The sequence below is a fragment of the Zootoca vivipara genome, chromosome 6, assembly GCF_963506605.1.
Source record: "Zootoca vivipara chromosome 6, rZooViv1.1, whole genome shotgun sequence".
In the NCBI taxonomy this organism is placed as follows: domain Eukaryota; kingdom Metazoa; phylum Chordata; class Lepidosauria; order Squamata; family Lacertidae; genus Zootoca; species Zootoca vivipara.
In genome coordinates, this window is record NC_083281.1 from 78,288,565 (window position 1) to 78,310,137 (window position 21,573).

Here is a 21,573-nt window from a genome sequence, read left to right on the forward strand (position 1 = left end):
GAGGAATACATATTTGGGTAGTGAACAGAGTGTATTATTTTACTCTTTTCTTTTCCCCCCGATTTATGTCATGCTAAATATATCTGTAGCTTGGCTTGCATGCTGAAGATTTGGTTTCGCTAGGGATGAGCACTCCCCCACCCACCAAAAAAAACTCTGACTGAGAAATATATCATACACATCCGCTCTTATTATCTTAGCTTGCATTATTTTTTTAAAAAAAGAGAATGCAACTAACTTAGGAAGAAGGTGAAAGCACCAATCAGTTGTTGTTTTTTTATAAAAGCAAAACAACTGATTTAAAGTGAGTATATTCACTTGCTGAAGTTCTGGTCTATGAACAATTCTTTTTCTTTTCTTTTCTTAGAGGCAACCAGTGCAGTAAAGGCAGTGAAAGGACCAATCACTTTTTTAAAAAGGTAATACATTAACTGCTTTAAAGCTAGAAGCTGTATCAGCTGAAATTTTGATTCCTATGGAAGTATTTGAAATATAGGTGTCCCTTCTTCCTTTGACTCTGGCTACCCTACCTTTAACAACAACCTGTGCAGCTCACACACACACACATCTGCCCTCATGGGAAAAACTTCATCTGCAAAGTGGAGATGAGCCAATATTCTGGTTTTTTTGTGTGTGTGTGTACACACACACTATAGCCAACCTTCTTAACTGACGAGTGCAGCTTTGAGATGCAGGCATTAGCAAAGTAATAATGCTTATCCTCATGCTTCTGTGATAGCCCACTAAGCTGTTGTTAAATGCAGAAGAGCAGAATGGGCTGGTTTTCCTTGGGTTAGTTGGCAACCCCACCCTACAGATTACAGTGGTACCTCGGTTTAAGAACAGTCCGGTTTAAGAACCAGTAGGTTTACAAACTCCACAAAACCAGAAATAGTGTCCCGGTTTGAGAACTTTACCTCGGTCTAAGAACGGAATCTGAACAGTGGAAGGGCACCGACGGCGGGAGGCCTCATTAGGGAAAGTACGCCTCGGTTTAAGAACGGTTTTTGATTTAAGAATGGACTTCCGGAATGGATTAAATTTGTAAACCGAGGTACCACTGCATTGTAAACCACTGGGGGGAAATAAAAGGTCTGGAAATTTAAATTTGATTTGCTTTTGGGGTCAAGGCTCAAAAGAGCGCTCTTTCTTTGTTGCTGTACAACACAGAACCATAGAAATGTAGAGTTGGAAGGTACCCCCAAGGGTCATCTAGTCCAACCCCCTGCAATGCAGGAATCACAGCTAAAGAATTCTAGAGAGATGGCTATCCAAGCTCTGTTTTAAAACCTCCAATGAAGGAGAGTCCAGATAAAACAGAATACTTTTCTTATAGAGCAACCATGAACAGCATCAACAGCCCCAGAGTCTGACAATTGCTGATCTCTGACCTGGCTCCAGGCTCCTCCCCCTGACCTAGATGGCTCCACCCCCAACAAGTACTCCCCCCTTAAAAAAAAATCCTATCTACAAGGCTCTTGGGAAATTAAAAAAGAAATGACTACCCGACATATACTTCTCTCAGTTCTTCAAGAGAGGGAAACAGATGTGATGAATAAAATCCTGATTTTACTAAAAAACCGAGACCTCAAAACTGGGACCTGTTCTGGACTGAAACAGAACCCTTCTCCTATGAAATGCTGCACCAGTTGAGTTTACAGATGTTGGCAAATGGGTTAAATAAATTGGGGCTGCCTCAGCTACAATTCAGATAGTATTATCCAAAGCATAAGAGCATTTCATCATCTTCAGAGTCTTCCTAACTCCTAACTTACACACACACACACACACACACACACACACACACACTAGACTCACCTTCCTAAATTAGAGAAAGGTCTACCTGGCTCAACATTTGGTTTCCAAAGCAGCCAATCAGGTGCTGCTGGAAAATTCACCTGCACAAAGGATACAGATATATAGGAAGCTGCCTTATACTGAATCAGTCTCACTGGTCCATCTAGGTCAGTATTGCCTAGGCTCTCCGGGTTTTCAGGCAGGGAATGTCTCCCAACCCTACCTGGAGATGCTGGGGATTGAACCTGGGACCTTCAGCATGCAAGTCTCTAACAACGAGCTACACCCCTTTCCCCAAATGGCTCTTCCTTGATTGTCCAAATATTCAGAGGTTAATTGCCTCTACACCACAGGTAGGCATGCAGCCCCTGGCCTCATTGCAAAAGTCCTCTGCCTGTAGAGAGACAGGAGAAGTTTCCATTCCTTCTTAATGGCAACCTTCCTAACCTGCAGTTTCCAATACAAGAAGCAAAACAAAACGCAGCTGTCCTCTGAATTTTGTGATGTGGTTCCCCAGCCAAAGAATGCATGCATACAAGATAAGAGAACTGTTGTTGAACTCCAACATCACTGTCCATTGGATGTGCTTGCTAATGTGGGTTGGTTCTGCAACATCTGGCGGGCCAAAAAGCTCCCTGTGACTGCGCACCCTTTTTAACCTTTTAAGAAATCAACTAATGGTCATTTTGGCTCAGGGCAGTCACCTGATTAAAGAAATCTCAGTTAATTAAGTGTGTGAATTTTAGTTGATTAATTGCTTGGTTAAACAAGCACACAGTTACAAGGGGGTAAAAAACACAATGGCACCAAAGCAAGACCACATGCTGTCTTTGCTTGTAGATGATGTACCTGGGTGTAATGGCAGCCTTGAGCAAGTCAAACTCCTGGCCATTCATGTGGATGGGTCTACTCCTAGTATAACTATCATTGGGCACAACCCATCACTCTGAAACAGACTTGACTTCTGTCGAGCCAAGTTTTCTTGCCTGCCCCCTCCAAAAAAAACCCTGACAGTTTTGCATCCTACCGGGATGCAAAAACGAAGAAGAATTGGAAGGAAATGTCAAGTGTAATTACAAAACACCACCCATCTTGGGCAAATCAACCTTTTTATTGTTATGAATATTATTTCAGGGCGCGCCCCCCCCCCCCGCTCCAAAAAAGTACGATGTGCATATTCCCCCTCTCCCCAGGTCACCCCATTCAAGGCTCCCCCACCCTGCTAATAAGGAGCGGTGGCTGGTTAAGCAGCTAATTAGCATGCCGTTTGTTAGACGAGTTAAGAATGCCATTAGAGAGAGTAGGCAGAGCCCGCCTGAGGAATGCAATGCGAGGGGTTACCATAGGGATCTTTTTGTGGTCTATTCATTCGGAGGGTTAGTCTAATCACTATCATAAGGCAAGGATTGCTTGGATATAAACTTCAGGTTAACATCTGATTAGATCACCGGGGAACAAAGCAGCTCAAAAGCAGTTTGTTTGTTAATCCTTTGGGGGTCCAACTCAAATTCTCTAACTTGAGTAAAGAGCTTTGGATCTAGATTTGGTGATGGGGTTTTCCTCCTCCTCCTCCGAGTTTGAAGTTGAAAGGGAAGTTTGAGGTGACAGTCACAAGTGTGGATTCAGCGGGGATCCTCTACCCACGTCCCCAGCAATAAGTGTCACCGAACTTACTTCCAAACAGGCACACACACACACACACACACACACACACACACACACACACAGGGTTGCTCTGTTAAGACACACCCATGGAAGAGAGAACAATTAGCAGCCGCAAAATAAATAAATAAAATTAAATTAAAAGGTGCCTCCATGTTGGAAAGCAGCATAACGCTGGAAAGAAGTTGCCTAGGGGGGAAACTGATGAGACAGTTGATCTACCTTGTTTATCTACCTGAGCCAGGCATCCCCAAACTTCGGCCCTCCAGATGTTTTGGACTACAATCCCCATCATCCCTGACCACCGGTCCTGTTAGCTAGGGATCATGGGAGTTGTAGGCCAAAACATCTGGAGGGCCGCAGTTTGGGGATGCCTGACCTGAGCTCTATCCCACTTTTCTTCCAAGGAGCTCAAGGTGGCATACGTGGTATTTCCCTTCCCTGTTTTATCCACACAACAACCCTGTGAGGTAGGCTAGGCTAAGAGACAGTGACTGGCTCAAGGTCACCAAGTGAGTGGGGATTTGAATCCTGGTCTCCCAGGGTGTTCCATCACCCTAACCACTACACCACATATACTGTGCTGAAGGTTTCCCAAAGGTACCTACCTATCTGTCTTTCCTCTGGAAATAGGATGCTATGCTACAAGGATGGGGAACCACTAGGCCCACATCAGCCCACGGGCCAAAAAAACTGACCCACCAGAGGTTCCAATTTGGCCTGGGAGACTCTTTTTCCAAAACCACACCCACCTGTCTATCAGTTGATGTTAAGCTCAGCTAAGCTATACGAGTTCCCTGTGCCTACCTACACAAAGCAGGATTGAACCCTCCACCCATCAGCTGGTGGGGTGGAGTACTGAAGCTTGCTTGGTCCAGCTGTCTCCCTTCCACACAGGCCGATGCTGACAGGTGGGTGGGACAACCTGCTTGCCAATCACCTGCCACTATTGTGGCATCAGCTGATATTGGAGTTGATGCTGAAGTTGGCTCATGGGGGATCTAAGGATATGGCCCAAGGGGAAAAGAGAGTCCCTACCCTCTGCTGTACTAGTTAAACTTCATGATGTTAGGAAATCAGGAATAGTTGGGTGGCATCAGATAGCACTGGCAGCAGGAGCATGAATTTCACACACAGAGACACAGATTTCACCAGAACTTTCTCTCCCCTTTGGTCATTTCTGAAGTGCTTCTCAGAATGCATGGAAAGAACAGCAAGGCTGGGCAGACTAGCCCCATTCAGCTTTCTGGCTCCTAGAACAGCCGAAGGAGCAGAAGCGTGGTCAGCAACTAATCCTTAAATTTGCTACTATGTCACCCAAAAACCAAAAAAGTGCAGTCCCCCCTCTCCAGAGTTAAGTATCAAGGAATGAGGAGTTCTCCCTGATAAACGAGAGCCTTACTCTGTGACTAGGCAGGTGAAAAGAACTCAGATGTGCAGCCACACACTCCAGGTTAATTAATCTGGAATGATTTTAACATGGCACCAGTTTGACCACTGCAAATGTGAATTTAAACCTCCCAGACCTGGTCGTAAGCAAACAGCAGTAGACTGGCATCTGTGTGTTTGTTCAACAATTAAGTCTTCGGGGAAACGAGGAACAGAATATTCTGTAGGGCAGAAACTTACCTTTCCAAGGACTGGCTATAAGTGGTGTTCCTCTTTGCCCTTTTTCCAGCAACTATCTCAGCTACAGTACATCTCTCTGATAAGCTGAGCTTGCCAACCTTTAAAGGAGCACTTTGATCCGGCAGCTATTAGCAGGTGATAACAATTTAGCTTCATGCCATGAAAAGTTGCACCTGCTGGTGTCTGCATGCCAAATCTCTGTTAAAAGGGCAGGAGATCAGTCTGTTCTGGGCCTCCGTTCTAGCTTGTTGACAAGCCTATTGTTAAGAATCATCGTAAACTGCTTCCATCCAGCTCATTTGATCCCAGACTGTCCCACTTTTCCTTAGGACGTCCCTATTTCCATCGGGGAAATGTTGGAGGGTATGGAGTTATGTGACACACACACACCCCAAGCCAAGGGGATAAGTGACTATACAACCTTTAGAAGACATCTTGAGGGCAGCCCTGTATAGGGAAGTTTGAAAATGTTTAATGTTTTATTATGTTTTCACATACATTGGAAGCCGCCAAGAGTGGCTAGGGCAACCCAGTCAGATGGGTGGGGTATAAACAAACAGGCAAACAAACAAACACATAAGGAATAGGGTAGTGATGGCGCACCTATGACACGCGTGTCAGCACTGAAACGCACAGCCATTTTCGGTGACACGCAGCCGCATGCTGAGACCTCACTTCTGGCCGGTGGTGGAATGCCACAGGTGACGCGTCTCTGGGGGCCTTGCGAGGCAAGATGGCGGTCGGCATGGAGCCGTGGAGCTCCTGAAAGTGACCAGCACTGCAGAAGCTGCTGGACGGGCTCCCGAGCTACCGAAACCGCCGCCGCCCGGACACTGGGGGCCACCAGTGCAGCAACCAGGGAGCTGCTGGACCCCACCCCCACCCCGCGAACCTGACGGATGGCCTTGAGGCACTCTGGAGGCCGGAGGAGGAAAAAGGAAGCCCTGGCAAAGGAGAACAGGGGTCCACTTGCTCCGTTGCCGTCCCCGCCGCCCCCGCCTCAAGGGGGAGGAGGGGGCCCTTGGAGGAGGGAGGAGAACCCCGACCCTGACCTCGCTGCTGCCGCCGTCGCCACCTCGCCGCCATCCCGGGAAGAGAGAAGAGACACCCAAGTAAGGTGAAACCCTTCCCTGTTGCCCCACCGCCACGCAAGCATAGCCGAGTGAGGGGAGAGGTGGGCTGAAGAGGACCACAAGGAGGCACAGGCCCAACCCGAGCCCACCTCCCCAGCAGCAGACCCGTTGGAGGAAGGCCTGAGCCCAGAGTCCCACTGGGAAAGACCTCTGGGTTTTGCCTTCGCCCCCCCCCCCTTTTTAAAGTATTTTTTAATTGTTTTTTTAAAGAACTTTAATAATTTTTCCTCCCACTTTTCCTTTTTTTAAGGGGAAACAATTATACATTTTTGTTATTTAAACTATAAATATCACGAAATTATGGTGTGTGTTTTTCTCAAATTGACACACCACCCGAGTTATGCTTGGTTTTTGGGCGAATTTTGACACACCAAGCTCAAAAGGTTGCCCATCACTGGAATAGGGCACCAGAGAAACGTTGGAGGGCATACCCTTCTGAACCAAAGTTAGATGTTTTTAAGACGCCGAGCCATTGCTGAAGTGTCCACTCTCTATTTGCAAGGGAAGAGGTTGGGGACCTCATAAGCAGCCACTTCCTAAGCTCTGCCCATGTGACTTCCTTAGCTCCGCCCAGGTTCCCCACCGGATCCCAGTACGAACCAGTCTTCCCTGATGGATAAGCTTCCACTAATCCACCAGTCACATGAATCATGCCCCCAGAAACCACTTTACACGAGACCCATGTTTGCCTTCTTGACAAAGGTGTTTCCACAGCAGACACTGAGGCGCAACTCTTGTCCCTGTTTTGAACTGCAGCAACTTTAGCCACCTTTCCCCTCCCCACAAGCCATTTAAACATCAACATCATATTGCCGCCTTGTCCGACATCGCCAAGGGATGCGACTGCTCTTAAAAGATGTTCATTAAATGGCCCTGAATAATTTCCTCGCAGTTCTTGGAGCTGCCTACCAAAAAATTTGACAGTGGCATTTGCTTGTTACCCCCTTTTTTAAAAAAAGAGAGGGGGGAGGGAAAGAGAGGGAGAGAAGGAGTGCAATAAAATACACCAATCACAAAGCATTTTGTGCCCCGCACCATGCTGTTCACTACAGACGCAGCAGGTCAGAGACTCGGTGGGAATTAACAGTTCATTGAGGACCAAATGATTTTAATGTTATCAACACATCTTTCTCGTTCTGGCATAGGAGTGCACGACTTATGAGGAGAGAGAGGCAATTTGTTTGGTGAATTTCATCCTTTGTTATTGAAAGCTGCTGCATTTTGATGTATAAAGACTCTTGCCATTAAGCCGCAGGACATAAACGTCCCGTGGGCTTGCCAGGTTGTTTGCTTCTTATTTGATTTTTAAATAAAATTGACTTTAAAAGTAGCGTGGCATGAATTTTTTTTTAAAAGTGTTTTCCTGTTCGTCTTCCAAGATATTTCAAATTTTTAACCCAAAAGCAAGCCTCGCCCAGCTGCTTGGAATGGGAAAAGAATAGAAAGGAACTACCTTATTATTTCAAGTTGAGGGAAGAAAGTTTTCCAGTCAGTCTGAAACATAGGATGATTTAAGGGTACTTTTGTAAATAAAAAAAATCTAACGCCATCTGTACCTCATGTGTGCACCCACAATACATTTAAAGTGCACCTCCCGCATTAAAAAAGAATCCTGGGAGCTGTAGTTTGTGAAGGGTGCTGGGAATTGTATACCCGAAGAAGCGTCTCCACCCCCATCATTCAGCCCGGACACTGAGGTCCAGCGCTCAGGGCCTTCTGGTGGTTCCTTTGCTGTGAGAAGTGAGGTTACAGGGAACCAGAAAGAGGGCCTTCTCGGTAGTGGCACCCGCTCTGTGGAACACCCTTCCAACAGATGTCAAGGAAATAAGCAGCTATCCTATTTTTAAAAGACATCTGAAGGCAGCCGTGTGTAGGGAAGTTTTTAATATTTAATGCTGTATTGTTTTAATATTCGATTGGGAGCTGCTGGGGAGACTCAGCCAGATGAGTGGGGTACAAATAAATTATTATTATTATTATTATTATTATTATTATTATTATTATTATTAAAAGCCAACATGTGTGTTCTCAGAGGAGTTAACAACATATTTCCAGCGCAATCCTATACATTCCCAATGAAAAGCAAGCCTGGTTGAGTTCATTTTAAGTGAACAATTCCAGCCATGAATATTGCTTATATTTTTGTGCCGGGGGGAGGGGATGAGTCCTAAGAATATAAGAAAAGCCAAACTAATGAGCTATAAGAAACTGGCAAAGTTAACACAAAAACTACGAGAGAAGGACAATTGTGAGTTTAAGGAAGAATGGGACGTTTTTACAAACTATTTAAAAAGACAACAAAAGGACTTGGACTCCTTGGCAGGTTTTGAATAAACACCCACAATTTATTAGTAGAACATAGGATAGATAAAGTAATGATATGAGCAACTTTATAACATGCAGAGAATAACACGTGTAAACAAATCAGAGGGGGGAGCTGAGAGAAGTCTTTGGAGGGTGTGAGAGGGAGGAAGGGGAGGGTATAAAAAGGGGGAAATGTAATTGGTTATATTGATTGATAATGTGTTTTGTTAAAATTGTTCAATAATATATTTGTTTTAAGTATATAAGAAAAGCCTGCTGGATCAGGCCAAAGGGCGATGCTAGTCTAGCATCCTGTTCTCACACTGGCCAAATCGATCCCTGTGGGAAACCTGCAAGCAGGATCCGACACAAGGGCAACTGGTATACCAGCAAACTGGTATTCAGAGGCCTCTGAAAATTTGCCCAGTCCTCTTTTAAAACCATCCAAGTTGGTGGCGATCACTGTCTCTTGTACAAGTGAGTTCCACACTTCAACTATGTGCTGCATTAAGAAAACTTTTTCCATCTGCCCTCAGTCTTCCAACATTCAGTTTCCTTGACTTCATTCTAGTGTTACGAGAGGCGGATAAAAAAAAATATTCTCTATCCACACCCTCCACCCCTGCAATGTATCGTTTTACAAACTTAAATCATGTCACCTCTTACTTGCCTTTTAGTCAATTCTGTGTGAGCCCCCAACCTGCTAAGGCTAAGTTTGGTGTTGATTTAATGCAGGCATCCCCAAACTTCGGCCCTCCAGATGTTTTGGACTACAATTCCCATCATCCCTGACCACTGGTCCTGTTAGCTAGGGATCATGGGAGTTGTAGGCCAAAACATCTGGAGGGCCACAGTTTGGGGATGCCCAATTTAATGCATGTTCTTCTATTGACTTCCATTCTAAAGATGAGGCACAGGTGGCTTTAATGTAAATCTTCCCAATTCATTTCCCAAAACGATATTCAGCCTGAAAGCCAGCTGTCCTTCAAATTCTGCACTTTCAAGGATTTAGTGATGCCGTTCGTCGACAAAATAATGTGTACATTATTTTTATTGGGAGACAGTGAGCATAAAATGGACGTAATAGTGAAATTAATGTAGTAAAATGCAATATATTAGGAGAAATCGCTGGAGCATCAGGGAAAATTGCATGCAATCATTGACTCAATGTGCAGTAAAATGATGGCAAATTCTCATGAGACCTTTTTCTAAAAGAAAATTATAATCACAAACTGATGCAGAACTTTGGAGAAATGGACTTAAGAGTGGGAAAATGAGAAAATCTGAAATGGACAGACTCATCCATCCATGAGCAGATGTCAGAAACACGGCCTTAAATGAGGGGATGACAGATCAACCTCTTTCTAGACAGTTTCCACTGAAACATCAAATTGGTGACCTCCAGATGTTGCTGAACTACATATCCCATCAGCGCCGTCAAGCAGGGGGCAGGGAAGATGGGACTTGTGGTCCAGCATCATCTCTAGGGCTTCACATTGGCAATCCTTGCGGAGGGGAAATGAAATGGGGTGGGGAGAACCAATGCATTCTTTAATGGGCTATTGTTTTCCTGCCAGCTCTTTTCAGTCTATTTCCAGATCATTAAACCAAGCTGCTAAACAGGTGTAAGCACACTTGTTAAAAACAATGGTTTTGGTTGCTAAAAAGGATAGACTTTTGCAAAGACGGATCTTGGGGTGGGGGAGGAGAGCCTTAAACCCCAACGACAAAGGGGTCCCCTCCTACAGGATGTAAAGAATCCTATTTCACCCTTCGGAAAATCTACCAAGTCCTAAAAACAGAGTCCTCTTAATCCAATATACTCGAGCCCTAGGAAAAAGTATAAGCGGCAGGTTTCCTAATGCTAACACCCCAAGGTGTAGTTACAGGTAGGTTACAGGTGTTGGTCTGGCGTAGTCGAAACAAAATAAAAAAAATTCCTTCCAGTAGCACCTTAGAGACCAACTAAGTTTGTCATTGGTACCCCAAGGTGTGTCCTTGCCTATGCAATCACTTCCATACCGTTCTTCGCATGGTGTTTAGCAAAGGCCACATAGAATGCTCTCTGTGCTTTAAACAGAATTTGCAGGTGCACCACTGCTGACATTTGGTGCTGTTCAAAAACTATTTGAAATGTTCATCGGGGATTTCCTCACAAAAAGCCCACATTCAGTGCCTTGGAGAAAGTTATATTGAACTCGAACCTGAATGTCAATTAGCAAAATCTTGCAAGGATTAGACCTTTAAATATAAAATAACAATGACTCCCGGTGACCTGTTTATTGAGTATTTCTCCTTATTTCCTTACAAAGAGGATAGACTATGTCCAGTCCATATAGAGCCTTTATTCTGAGTTGTTTGCTAGCCGTGGCGGGTTCTTATACAACAATAAACTCCCTCATTTTCTTGCAAGGTATTTGTTTGTTTTCCCATTAATCATCTGATCATCTGGCACATTTCAATGCATTTCCCTGAAACAGGAAGTGTTTCCCCCCATGCCACCCCCACACCTCCTCCGCTGAAGCATCCCTTACCTAGGTGACACAGTGGCAGGTTCCCAAGAGATCTCTCTGGAAATTAGTGTCAATGCTGGTGCCACTTCTCTGCTGGTGCCAGAAGCAGTGGGGGGAGCTGGGAGCCCATTGAGGCACCACCCATGGGGGTTTCTGCCACCCAAGGTGGCTGATTCACCCTTCCTCATTGGAGGACTGGCCCTGAGTGCAATGGATTGATTGTGGAATAGGACGTCTTAAGTGGGCATCTTAAGGAAGCATCATTAGACCTAGGTCTCTACCAGCAAACTGCAGAATAAGGAACCCAGATGAGATCAGCAAGTTGAGAGGGTGCTCTTTGCTGTGAGGAATTTTAGGGTGACCTGGGAGCTGGTTTAGGTCCTGGGGGGCGACAGCCAAGAGGCTGAGAGGTATTGAGCCCTGTGAGATGAAGGGGTTACCATCAGTACTCCAGCACAGTGCAGATATCAATATTCATTAATTAGTATTGCACCGTTTTGCATTTTTGTTTGGGGTTTTTTTTAATTGCTGGACATCACTCATGTATATTTCATGTATTAAGTGGTATAGAAATGGTCTTAAATGAAGAATGATGTGAGCCCCTTGCTGACCATTGGAGCACAGTGGCCTTCAGTTTGTGTGAATATCTGTAAAGTAGAATTTGGGGAGGGATATTGCCTTTGTATAATTCTCAGTTCAGAATAAATAGACCGGGGGGGGGGGGGACATAGGGTTGCAGCCAGCCAAGTTGTACTTGAAGTTGACCCATGGGCCAGGCAGAGAAGCCCAAAGGGCTGGATTTGGCCCCTAGGCCTGAGGTTCTCCACTACTGTGGTAATGGAATTAATCATTTTAAGAAGGCCAATAACTCTAGAGGTTTTCCAAGCAGAAGAGCTCCACTGATGGCCATGTTGTGACAAGCTAGCATGGTAGCAGTATTGGCTTCTTCATCCCAACAGGCACATGCAAAAGTATTGTAGTGTAGATATTACTTTAAGACTCAGCCCCTCTGCAGATGTTATTTGCCTGTACCCTCTGCCACAATGCTGTCACCTGGCCCCACCACCCTCCACACTTTGGAGGGTAAACAATTGGAGAAATTAATGGGAGAGAAGACTTTCAGTGCCTACTGGCCACAATGGCTATCTCCTCCCTCCTCTTTAAGAGGCAATATCAGTTGCTGGGAGTTGAAAGTATTGAGGCAGTGATGGCCACCAGCTTGGATGGGTAAGAGGACTAGACACAGTCATGGAGGAGGCGGCTATCAATGGCTTCTAGCCATGATGGCTATACCGTGCCTCCACAGTTGAGAGGCAGCAATGCTTCCCAAAAAACAGTTGCTGGAAATCACAGGGAGAGAGAGGGCTCTCGTGCTTGAATCATACTTGCTGGTTTCTGACAGGTCACTGAGAGAAAGGGATGCTGGATTAGATGAGCCACTGGCCTGATCAAGGAGGTTATTCTGATGTTCTTATGAGAGTTGCTGTTGCACTCTAGTCCTGCTTGTGCGCGTCCCCTTGGCATCCGGTTGGTCACTCTGAGAGCAAGATGCTGGACTGGATGGGTATCTGGTCTAACTCAACAGGCTTTCCTTAATTTAGTGACTGCATTTATATCCCATTTTATTTATGCCTTCAGTTACCTGAATTGACATGCATAGACCTGTAAGATCACTTAAGTCATTTGGGGTATTTTATTTTATTTTTTACTTGGGGCTCCACACTCTGCAGAGCAGGGCAGTGACACTAAAAGAGGCATTTTTTGCTATTTTTAAAGATCAAAGAGAATACTCCCCCTTCCAATTGTTCTGAAACTACATAGAAAGAAGAAGGAAGCACTTTAGAAAGCCGGGGAAAATAAGCAGGAAATGAACAGGAATTCTGATGGGATGGAAGAATGGGGAGCTAAAGAGGATTTAAGGACTGACAAAAATGAGGTCAAGCGCCCATGGCATGGACACGGACACACACACACACACACACACACACACACCTGGTCAGGACCCATTGACTCCTGGGTTAAAGGCTGGCCTAAATGAGTAGCAAAAGAAACATCTAGTAAAAAAAAATTAAATTAAATTAAGGCATGGGTCACCTCCACACCATCCATTTAAAGTGCATTGCTTCCCCCAAAGAATCCTGGGAACTGTGGTTTATTCCTCACACAGCTGCAATTCCCAGCTTCCTTCATGTGCAATCTAGAACCCCAGTCATGCTCCTCTGATGAAGGCAGATGAATGGCGATAGGTGCCTGAAGCAGAGATGGCATTCTTGGGGAATAGCCATAGCTCAGCAGTAGCGCTCTTGTTTTGCATGCAGGCGGTCCAAGGTTCAACCGTTGGCATTTCCATGGAGGGCTGGGAACTGCCTCGTGCCTGAAACACAGGAGAGCTGCTGGCAGCCACTGTAGACAATGCTGAACCAGGTGGACCAATAGCCAGATTCAGTACAGTATAAGGTAGCTTCCTATGCAGTGGATGCTGCAACCACCATATACACAGACAGACACACACCGGCCCTTTTCTGTCCTCCTTCTGAGCCATGCCAAAGGCGCATGCAGAGAGTACCACGCTGGCATCTCGAAGGACTCCTCGTCCCTTCTTCCTCTCCCCCACCCCGACATTCTTATTTGTGAAGGTGCCCAAGACAGGAGCTCACTTAAAAAAATGTTCCCTTACGCTTGTGGCGTAACAGCCCATTCAAGACAGATAAGCCCCTTTAGAAATGAAGGGGAATTTAATTCAGTGTTTGAGTGACAGTAGGAAGATTTATCCGCTGGCTAGACAATACGGCCTTTGCAGCTTTAATCTTGCCCAGACAATGGGCTGTTTCTCGGGCCTCATCTTGTGCTTTTCCCACGATGGTCGGTGATTAAGCGGCTACTTCATTGGATGGAAGCCACTATCTCTCATTTAAGAGTGTTTGCGGCTCTGTCAAGGCCTATGGAGGGAGGGCAGGAGGTGGAAGGAAGAGGAGAAGAAAGAGGGAAGAGGAGGGGGAGATTCAAACCCATCTAAGAGAGACTTCCAAGAACCCAACTTGGTCTTGACCTGTAGAAGGTCGGTCATACTGAGGACGTTATATGCTTTCTATCTACAGCAGAAGTGGAGGACCCTTTTCAGCCTGCATAAGGCTGAACATTCCCATGTCTTACAGAAAGAGTCATAGCTCAGTGGCAGAGCATCTGCTTTGCCTGCAGAAGGTTCCAGGTTCAATCCTCAGCATCTCCAGGTATGGCTGAGAGATACCTCTACCTGAACTCCATGGACTGCTGCTCCCGGTCAGTGTAGACAGAGGGGGCTGGTTCATTAGAGCAAGTGGGGCACTGCCCCACCAACTTCAGTCTGCCCTCAGTCAGTCCCCTGCCTACTTACTTACTTACTTAAAACAAGTCCAGGGGTTGTCCCTACCTGTCAGCTTCCTCTGCCTTAGTATCAGTGTTGCCATTGCATAACTCAACAGGGAAAAGGATGAGGACAAAACTAGAATTAGTTGGCTCTGCCTGTCATTGGCTGCAGCTCTTCCTATTATTGGCTCTGGCGCCACCTACTGTCAGGCTCCCCACCTTCCACCCCACCAGCCAGCACTGAGTGTAGACAATACAGAGTGATATGGAACAATGGTCTGACTCAGCATAAGACAGATTCCTATATTCCTACTTTCTTCTGGACAATGTTCCCGGAGCTATCTGGAGGGGTGGCAAAAGTGAGTGGAGCAAATTTTAACCTGTGCAATGCTATACAAAGTATCCACACACGCACACACACCCCTCTGTCTTCCAACCAGGCAAGCAAGTGATATGACCAGAGTTCAAGAATGCATTCAAACCGGACAAAAAACCCCGCATGCTTAAAGTTCAAGCGAGGCTGGTGAAGGGTGAGGCCTTTTCAAGGGTGAGGTGTGGGGGTCTGGAGGGCTGTATTTGATCCCCAGACCTGAGGTTCCCTACTCTTGATATGTGCTGCATTGAATCCTGGGCTGTCCTGATTGGCAGATGCCACAGCCATAGCTAATCAATATTACACTTATGGAAGGCACCCAGTTAGTTCATCATTCATCCCTTCTGACATCTCAGTGTGTAATGAGCAGCTGTTGGACCACACCGAAATTTAGAGTTCCCGGGGTTGCTCAAGTAGGATTACGTCAAAAAAGAAGGGGGGGAATCTGCTAGTTGATATTACCTAGTGTCACATGACAACTCTCCAGTTTTCTCTTCCATTACCAGTTGAATGTGCTGTGCTGTGTTAGGCTGCAGGCATGGGCCAGTTCAAAGTGTCTGCAACGGTGTCCTGCCTGCTGATCTCGCAACGCCCCTGAGCAACCATACCACCAGATTATGGGTTTCACCCAACTAAGTCCAACCCAGAGTAGACCTATTGAAACTGATGGACCTACACTAGACATGTGCATACATATCAGTGGGCTGCAACTCTGTTCTGAAACCTGTCAGCTCTACTATATTATATCTGACAGTCACATGGAAACCTTGTAGGGCAGGTGACCCCTATCACCATGAAGGAAGCAGAACTAGGAAGGACAGATACTATGGGGAACAGGGATGGGGAACCTGGGGGCCCTCTCTGTGTTGCTAGACTTCACCTCCTATTAGTCTCAGCTAGCAGGGCCAATATCAGGAATGATGGGGGCTGTAGTCTAGCAACATCTGGAGGCATATCTCCCTCACATTGATACACTGTTGAACTTCCTGTTCAGCATTTGTCCAGTGCCAAACAAGGGTTTGCCTTTGTCTGCATGATGTGTGGAACCTGGTCCACAGTGACACAAACTTCCTTAATAGAGAAAAACCCTGTTAAATTTTCACAGTCGAGGGAAAAGAAGGGAGGGGAACTACCTGTCAAGCACAATCCACATCAACCTCAGCTTTGCAAAATGCCAAACACAGCTTAAAGGATTTGAGGTTACCCCGCCCCCAACTGCCCAAACCACACCCACTTCTGTGTTGTTATTCTGAAGAGGAGAGGGGAACTTGTCAGCAATTGACAAAAGACTGGATGAGATTATTTGTGTTTCTTTTCTCCTTCCAGGGGTATCTTTCCCTTAATTCCTGAAACTAGATGCACAGATTGTCCTGAACTCTAAGCGATATCATTTTCCTCTTTCTATCATAATGCCACAGTCAATGCTGAACAGGTGGAAAGCCACCAACTCAACAGCACCAATGTGGGGCACCTCTCTCTATTTTATTTTACACCCTAGCAAATCACAGGATATAAGATTCCAGAGGATGCTTTGAAAGCTCCTTTGGAATTAGTTGAAGGGGTGCGAAGAAAGAATTGATGGTGAGGTGGTTATCAATGAATTCACAGCTACAATTATCGCAGCAGCTCCATGTGGGAAAATAAAAAATCCTGTCCCCCACCCCCCTCCATCTGATTGTATTTTATTCAGGATACGGGATTCAGCTATGAATGGCAAGATCACATATTATAGAAGAATACACAAAAACTAAACAAAAACTAATTCAGGGGGAAATAATCAACCTTTGTAATGTAAGGAACCAATTACTCTACATCTTTCTATATACATAAAAATGTAATTCTGTCAGGGGTGTCAACTTGAATAAAATATTGGGGGGCCAGGTAAGCCCCACCCCCACATAATTGATCACATGATGTGGTGCATGTACACCATTTGAATGGGAATGCCCATCAAATTTGGGGGGGCAACCCCCTCATATTTTATTGGGGGAGCTGAAGACCCCTTTTCCCCTAGGAGTTGGCTCCTATGGCTGTTTATATAGTATTGTTTATATTTTGAATTGAATATATATGAGGACACAAAAATCTTTTATGTGCTTAGGACCTCTAAAGGCAGCACCCCCAACCTTCAGCCCTCCAGATGTTTTGGACTACAGTCCCCATCATCCCTGACCAATGGTCCTGTTAGCTAGGGATCATGGGAGTTGTAGGCTAAAACATCTGGAGGGCCGCAGGTTGGGGATGCCTATCTAAAGGCCTTAATCTGGCCCTGGCTGGTTCATCGAGGCAAAGGGGGCACTGCTCCATCAGCCTCAGCCTGATCTCGGCCATCCCTTGGTCTGCCTGCCTGCTAACTTATAACTAGTCCGATAGGTGGCAACTGCTGTCAGCTTCTTCCTTTGGGATCTCAGTATTGTTTTTGGAGAACTCAACAGGAAGGAGTTGGGGTTCCTAACTCTACCCCAAAGAGCACCAGCTACCACTGCATTTATCTCAGACAGAAAGTGATGAATTATATAAAATGAATATACAATGGTACCTCTGGTTATGAACTTAATTCATTCTGGAGGTCCGTTCTTAACCTGAAACTGTTCTTAACCCGAGGTACCACTTTAGCTAATGGGGCCTCCCGCTGCCACCATGCCACACAATTTCTGTTTTCATCCTGAAGCAAAGTTCTTAACCCAAGGTACTATTTCTGGGTTAGTGGAGTTTGTAACCTGAAGCGTCTGTATGTAACCTGAAGCATCTGTAACCCAATGTACCACTGTAAGGCTGGCTAACCTTGAGTAGATCAATAAATTACACTTTTGTGGGTTAAATTAATGGGTGTATTTAAATAATAAACAACCCTGCAGATTGGGTTCCTTGTTTGGATTTTGAGCAAAAGCAATTCATTTTCCACATTTGGTCTTTACATGTAAAATGGGAAGGGGTGCTTCCCCTGAAGGGCTGCAGTGAAGTTCAACACAATACACAACACAAGGAAGAGTAACATAAAATGAGGAGGTGTCTGCTCCGACACAAATATGAAGAGTTGTAGCCAATGAAGTCCTATTTAAATTCATGAACTTGAGGTATTCAACTCTGTTCATTTCAATGGGTCTTCTCTGAATAGGAATATTGCTGGATACAACCCAATGGGTTTTTATTATTGTACGAAAGATCTGGTCAAGCCACCAATTTCATACAGAGCCATTGAAAGGAACAATGAGGAACCATCCATCCCATTTTGGGAACTATCAATCAACTTTTGGCTGTCTTCTTTCAACCTGAGCATTCTCCTCCAGCATTCGAACAACAACAACAACATTTTTCCAGAAAAAATACTCAAAGTGCTTCCAAAAAAACCCCATTAAAACAGAAGCACAAAAACAGGAATAAGACAACCATAAACACACCAGGCCTGTTTATCCAAAAAAGCAAATCCCACTTAACTCAACACCCTACTGAAATTTAAGCAGGAAATTAAGATTATTTTGTTTTAGATTCTAAAGTGCAGAATCCTCGTTCTTTTTCCCAGTGGACTGGAACGTTCCTGGTCATCTTACTAAATTATTCTAAGTGGAATAAGACACTGGCAATGTATGTTTTATTTAATTTATTGCAAACACTGCCCCCACCAAAATACCCAAGGTGGAAGGAGAGTCCTCTGAGGTTATAGAGCTGGAAGCTCCAATAGGGATGAGGGATAAATTTGGTTTGGTTCATTGTTTGCTGCAAAATTCCTTAATCCACACCTCCTGGTGCAATACATGAACCGAAACAACCACTACCTTCTGAAATTCACCATTCTCTGAATTTTGCAATGCAGTTTCCAGCTAAAGAAAGCATACAAAGATCTCCATCAAAATGCCTATATGATTGAAAATGACATACAGAAATGCTTATTATTAGGGTAAATTGCTTACAGATATGCATCCATTCGTCAAAATGGTATACAAAAGTGTGTGTGTGTGTGCGCGCGCGTGTGTGTTTAAAATACGAAATATACGATATATATATATATTTAAAATACGAAATGTGCACTTAAAATGCCCTGATGAGCTTTCATCAGGGCATTAAAAGAAATAAATGACAAAGTGGTGCAGAAATGAAGATGTAGGGGTGGGAATAAAACAAAAATCTATCCCAACTCAAGTAAGATTTTAAAGCAGCTCTTAATAAATGTGAATGGGTCAGGAATAAGATTTTCTGAAACTGATTCCATGTTCTGTAAATAGGATTGGCAGACAAGGCTCATCCTAAAGAGAGGCTGCTGTCTCTGGCACTGCCTTGATGGGAGTGGCTGCAGCCACCCTGTCATTTTTCCAGAGCTCCACCCTCTGATCCCCATTGATATCATCTTTTAGATCCAGATTCCAGACCCTCAAGCAGCAGCAGTTAAGTTTCCTACTTGCTGGCCTGTTTAATCTCCTTTCCCCAATGTATCACAGACTACATTGTGCAGCCTTAAACAGAGTCATCTAAGCATCTGACGCCATCTAAGCTCAGTGTGGCGTACACTGACTGGCAGTGGCTCTCCAGGATTTCAGATGGGAATCCCTCCCAGTTGTACCTGGAGGTGCTGGGGATTGAACCTGGTACGTTCTGCATGCAAGGCAGAAGCTCTTGCCTTGAGCCACAGCCCTTCCCAGCCATCACCATGGTCACGATCCATTAAAGACCCTCCATGCTGGCCTAAAGCAAACAGAAGCTGTACCACAGTAACTTCTATTCATCTCCATGGGGGTCGTTCCTATTGGGCTCCTCTTGGACTGCAGACTAAAGCTTCTCAGGAAGTTATGGAATGCCCCTGTCATTATTTCCTGATCCAAAACGGCAGGTAAGGTTACCCCATCGAGAGTCTCCAGCTCAGTGGAAGGAAGTATTGAAAATCCCCTCACTATCCCCTTGTTTCACGCTCTATAATGTGATGCTTATACATTCTTTGGTAGCAGATTAAATGGCTAAGAAATAAAAACACCAAGAGAAAGCTGGGAGGGGAGAGGGGGAGAAGGAATAAGAAAAAGGGAACAAAGCCCCTAAGTGTCTAAGGCGAGCGGTTCAATCTTCAGGAGGGGTTTATGGGCTCCAGCACCATGTGCCACACAATACAAGATAAACATCTGTTGTTATTTCAGTAAACCTAAATCAGATGTTACATATATATATATATATATATATATATATATATATATATATATATATCAGAAGGAGAAAAGTGGTACAACAGAGAGGCCTCCTCCTGTCCCCATTTATCAAGAGCAGCTTTATCCAGTGTGAAGGAGTTGCTGGCAAAGTCCTACTCAGAGTCGACCCCTTGAAATCAATGGACATTACCAACTTATGTTCATCGATTTCAACTGGTGTACTCTGAGTAGGTTTTAGCTTGGATACGACCATGATGATGATCATCTGCTAGCCATTCTTAGTTTGGGAAGTATGTTATCCTTGGCCCCATTTTACAAATAGAAAGCCCAAGGCTTTTTGTGATTGAAGAGAGATCAAGGCCAATATTTCCTTGTTCAGGAGCAGAGGCACATAAATGGAGATGGGATGGAAAAGAGAGAGAGAGAGAGAAGAGGGGGAAAGGGAAGAAGAAAACCACCGTAGAAGGTCAAAATGGACATGCCAAAATGTTTCAAAACATCATGTTGGTCCTAGTGGGCAAACACCTGATAACTCTACTCTCTAGTGACCCCCTCTGTAGACATATTGACAATTCAGGAAGCAAAGTCATTTCTCTTGGAAACTATTATGGTGCAACTCAAATCAAAGGTGGTTGTTCATTTTTAAAAAAAAAAACTGAGATGGTCCACCAAAATAACCAACAAAACCCGGCTTTGTCCTATAGGTATCTTGACCTGAGAGGTCTGAACAGTTAGGAAATCACTACTGTACTTGGCATTTTTTTTAAAAAAACACACACACATGCAGAAAAGGGTTAGTTTGCTTAATTGCCAACCCTGACAGCTTGTCTACTTTTCATCATTATACCCACGGCAGCGGGAAAAGTCGAGCTAAGTTAATATTCCAAGCTGTTTCTGTTTTCGACATATTAAAAGGCATATTATAGCTCAAGCACCAGACGGCATATGGAGTTCAGAGCTCGAATGCCTGAGGGTAAAGCTGTGAGGGGTTATGGTTGACCACGGGAGATGTTGTAAAAAGGAAATTTTGCAAGGTATGGTTCCAGGAGCTGTGGATTGCTGGGGCTTCTCAGCCATAGTACTTACCAGAAGCACAAATGAACTATAGACGGACTCCCGGATGAAGTTAACAGCGATCAGCTCTCATGTCCCGTTCCAGATGTGGCTCTCTGCAGTTTTTTAATTTGGAAATTCTGCAGCGTGCTCCAATTTAACAATGCTCTTCTAATGACCCCAAAATGTAAGAGCCGTTTTGGTTTCTTTTTCCTTTTTTTATATTTACCTTAGGAACATAGTGGAGGTGGGGGGGGGAGTAATGGACATATTTCAAGTTTCCTTTTATTAGATTTTTAATTAGTATGCAATTATGGGGGTGCAGGACCGTGTGGATACCTTAAAAAAAACAAAATAAAAAAGCAGAGAAACAGACACGCTGTTCTTTGCAAAATCTGCTCTCTCCAGCAGCCCGTTGCAACTGTCTCAAATAATTCTGCTGCATGAGCATTTTCTGAGGCAGAATTGAGTCAGTGTGCAAAATATATACATCTAAAGCACACACACACACACACACACACACACACACACACACACACACACACCAAATGATCCTGGGAACTGTAGTTTCTTAAGGGGGCTGGGAATGTGCTCCACATTTTTCCCACATCAGTTTGCGAAATGCTATATTT

General features: G+C 44.7%; 1 protein-coding gene across 6 annotated transcripts in view; it reads right to left on the minus strand.

The window, feature by feature from the left end:
- Positions 1 to 21,573, minus strand: part of PRDM16 (PR/SET domain 16) — a 428,828-nt gene that overhangs the window by 370,923 nt on the left and 36,332 nt on the right. The window contains exon 1 of one of the 6 annotated variants that reach the window (XM_060276170.1): positions 5,089 to 20,645. The exons of the other annotated variants lie outside the window; for them this stretch is intronic. The gene's annotated coding sequence lies outside the window, so the exon portion shown is untranslated. Of the gene's footprint in view, positions 1 to 5,088; positions 20,646 to 21,573 lie in introns of those variants that run through there. 6 annotated transcript variants of the gene reach the window in all.